This window comes from Suncus etruscus, chromosome 16 (assembly GCF_024139225.1).
Source record: "Suncus etruscus isolate mSunEtr1 chromosome 16, mSunEtr1.pri.cur, whole genome shotgun sequence".
NCBI classification, from domain to species: Eukaryota; Metazoa; Chordata; class Mammalia; order Eulipotyphla; family Soricidae; genus Suncus; species Suncus etruscus.
Genome location: NC_064863.1, coordinates 82,523,649 through 82,527,881, shown reverse-complemented (window position 1 = coordinate 82,527,881; position 4,233 = coordinate 82,523,649). Strand labels below are relative to the sequence as shown.

The 4,233-nt window shown below is 32.7% G+C and overlaps 1 non-coding gene across 1 annotated transcript; it reads left to right on the top strand.

The window, feature by feature from the left end:
* The first annotated feature begins 3,046 nt into the window (after positions 1 to 3,046).
* LOC126032747 (U1 spliceosomal RNA) lies at positions 3,047 to 3,210 on the top strand. Its single transcript, XR_007503963.1, has one exon. It is a non-coding gene; the product is annotated as a U1 spliceosomal RNA (small nuclear RNA).
* The last annotated feature ends 1,023 nt before the right edge of the window (positions 3,211 to 4,233 follow it).

Below are 4,233 nucleotides of genomic sequence, written 5' to 3'. Positions count from 1 at the left end.
AAAAGAGTTCTCCCAGACAGGCTTTGATTCATATTTAAAAAAACGACTTAGGAACTGAGCAAAACCATCTTTATAAGAAGGAATAAAGGGGTTTTGTTAAGACAAGGTTAATCAATCACATATACTCTAAACTCCTATTAAAAAGATAGCATGAAATTCCATGACAATAATCCCTCTCAATGTCAACATGCCAATTGTACCAATTCAGAGATGCAGGATTGATTAGGAAATTGAACTCAACGTTCTGATATGTACAAGAAACATTTTTGTTTGTTTGTTCTTAATTTTTATTCAAACAGTTTATTAAAATTTTTCAACTCTGTTTCAGTTAACTACTTTTGAAAATATTATCAAACAATAAACATATCTCAAAAATATTTTACAATAACATGTTTATTAAGTTTTTGACCAACGTGTTTACTCCTTACTTATTTTCTACATATAACTCTGTTAAGTTCTACTGGGAAGTTTGATAAAATATATGATTGCAAAGGAGCTCACAGATAATAAATACATTCATTTCTAACTCATTGCATTATCTCAGAATTAATTTAATGACTCAATGTTTTCTCACTAAAGTTAACTAAGGTAAGGAAAGAAAAACACACTTCTTGTTAAATTTGGTAATGTCTGTCATACCTATCAGATGATATATAGGTGAGAACAAAGAAGTAGGGCAGTCACAAAATGAAAACTCAACTTAGATTAAAGTGTTTAGATTTATATCAAGCAATTGATAATTTAGATCTTGGGTATATAAACAACTAACCTCTTAAATGTCCACTGAGCAACAGACTGAAATACAATGTAAGGTAATAATAATTTTTAATAATTATTGGACAACTTTAGTCTTCTGAAATCATCAAGAGAGTGGAAAAAAACAAATATTCTGAAGCATACTGTTACAACTTCGCGATTTTAATATTGTGTAACTGTGACCCAATCCCTTCACTTCTAAGGAATTTGTTGTATAATCTGAAAAATTCAGAAACTGCAAATTTCAAAGTTAAATAAAAATGTGGTAACATAAATATGATCTTTTATTATAATCTCTTTCCTACACACAGGAATCCAGTTAGAAACACATTTGAATACTTAGAACAAAAACAGGCCTGTAGATAAAAGTTGTAAGACAAAATTTCAAGCCAATAGCTCCCTGAAAGTAGATAAGACCATCCTAGTCTCAGAAAACACAGAGTTTTAGACTCAAAAATATTATGAGACAAGTAATTTTCTAAAGAAAATGCATATCAGAAAGAACTCACACTAATAAACATGTATGCACCTAAAAAGGACCAGCAAGATACATAAAACAATTACTAAGACACTTGAAGGAAGATATTGATGGCAACACAATAATAGCTGTGAACTTCAACACCGCTTTTTCAGATTAACTTTGCTAGATCACCACTTTTGATAGTTAAACTAAACTAAATCTCAGTAGGGAAATACTGGCTTTGAAATTATGGAAGAAAGGGGCTTAGTGCGTGTGTATTTAAAGGGCCACAAAAGATACCTTCATAAAATCAACAGAATAAGAATTGTTTTTATTTTATTTTATTTATTGTTTAATCGATGGGTTTGGGGGCCACACCCCATGGTGTTCAGGGGTTACTCTGGCTCTGCACTCAGAAACCACCTCTGGCAGGCTGGGGGACCATATGAGATGCCGGGAATTGAACCAGGTCCCTCCTGGATTGGCTGCATCCAAGGCAAATGCCCTACCTCTGTGCTATCTCTCAAGCCCCAGGATAGAAATTGATTCAAGTATCTTATCAGACCATGATGCACTGAAAATAATCAGAAACAGAAATGAAAAGTAGTTCTAATACCTAGAAATTAATCAGTTCATTATTGAATGACCTGTAGATCAGAGATGAAATCAAAGAAGAACTCAAACATTCCTGGAAACAGATGAGAATGAAGACATAAACTACCAGAAGTTGGGGACACTGTAAAAGTAGTGTTAAAAGAAAGTTTTAATAGTTCTGCAAGCATTCAATAGAAAGGATGAGAAGATATAGTCCACATAAATAACTTGAACGTGCTGCTTGAGAATTTAGAGGACTCACAAAAGGAACCTGAAGCAAGCAAGATGAAGGTTATAATGAAAGTTAGAAATTAATGACTGAAATCCAACTACAAATACGTTTGTAACATGGTGCTTAAATAAACATATTATTTAAACAATTAATGAACTAGAATAAAACATTCAAAAGATCAATAAATCCAAGAGTTAGGTTCTTTGAAAAATAAAGAAAAATACACAAGAGTGATAAATCACTAGCAACACTTACAAAGAGAGAATACAAATAAACTGAATCAAAAATTAAAGAAAATATGCCACAATAGATACCACATAATTAAATTAGGATAATCAGATATTACTCTGAGAACCTTTATGCCACAAAGTTAGGTCATTAGAATAAGTGGATACATTCTTGTATTATTACAGCAAGCCAAGTCTGAACCAATATGAACTAGAATATGTGAACAAACCCATCACTGTCGAAGAATTTGAAGTTGTAATAAAAAAAATCTTCCCAAAATAAAAGCCCAGACCCAGATGGATTCACTACAGCCAGTTCTTTTCAGATTTTTCCAGAAAAATAAAGAAACAGATACACTAATGAACAGTTTCTATGAAGCTAAGCACCTTGATAAAAAAGCAGAGAGAGTTGCCACCAATAAAAGAGAATTATAGGGCAATATCCTTGATGAACACTGATGCAAGATCCTTAACAAAATACTAGCGAATTGTATTTAATAATTCATCAAAAATATCATACACCATGGCCAAGTAGAATTCATCCCAGAAATACAGAATGGTTTAATGTACATGTGATAATTGACCTAATAAATTATATAAATAAAAGATTATATGATCATATTGATAGGTGCAGAGAAAACATTTGAAAGAATTCAGCAACCATTTACTATATAAAAAACTCTCAACAGAATGGGAATTAAGGAAACTTTGCTCATATAGTCAAAAATACAAGTCCACAGTAAATTTTTTACTCAATAGGGATAAAACTAAAAACTTACACTTACCTGGCAGGGGAAATATCATGATCACGAAGGTGGCTTCCCCAAGGTGAGGCTCATTCGTTGCACTCTGGATGTGCTGACCCCTGCAATTTTCCCAAATGTAGAAAACTAGAATGCTTTATTTGTGGTAGTGTGGGACTGCATTTGAGCTCTCCCCTGGGAAAAAAAAACTAAAAACCTTTCTTCTAAGATCAGGTACAAATAAAGGATATCCAGTCTTTCCACTATAGTAGCATATGTTCTAACTTAGCAATTAGGCAAGAAAAAATATCAACTACATAAAGATGGAAAAGAATGATGTCAAGCTCTCAATATTTGGTAATATGATACCATATTTAGAAAATTCTAAAGATTATACAAAAAAGCTTATAGACACAGTAGACTTGTATAGTTAAGTGGCAGACTGCAAAGTTAATACATAACAATCCATGAATTTCCTATATACAAATAATGAAAGAGAAGAGACTTTTTTTAATTTACATTTACATTTGTGCCTTAGAAAATTAGGTACCTTAGAATCAGCTTAAACTAGGATGTGAGAGACATATGCAAAGAACAAGAAAACACTACATCAAGAAAGAAAAGAGAACATAAAAATGAAAACACTATTTTTGCTCTTGGGGCCAAAGCAATAGCATAGATGGGAGGGTGTTTGCATTGCAAGTGAGAGATCTGGGTTCTATTCCTGGTATCTCATATGGTCCCCCAAGCATCGCCAGGAGTGACCCCCAAACATCAAGCCAGGAGTAGCCCCTGAGCACCTCTGGATGTAGCCCAAAATCGAACAAAAATCATTAAAAATGGCAATACTTCCATAACATTCTACAGATTCATTGCACATTCTATAAGTTTACCCATAACATTTTTTCAAATAAATAGATCAAGATCAAACATTGCTGAAGTTCAAATGAAACAATAACCATCTACTTCCAAATAGCTAAAGTGAAAAAGATAAAAGCCACCACTTTCTCCAACTTCAAACTTCTACTAAAAACCAGTAGAATTTAAAACAGCATAGTATTGGAAAAGACACAAACCCTCATATCAATGGAGTTTATTTGAATACCCTAAAACAGGTCTGCCTCAGTCATATGAATAGTTAGAACTTAATGAAGTAGCAAACTATGAAGTTGAATAATGAAAGCTTCTTGAAGAAGAAAAAGAAGAAAAAAGAGGAGGAGG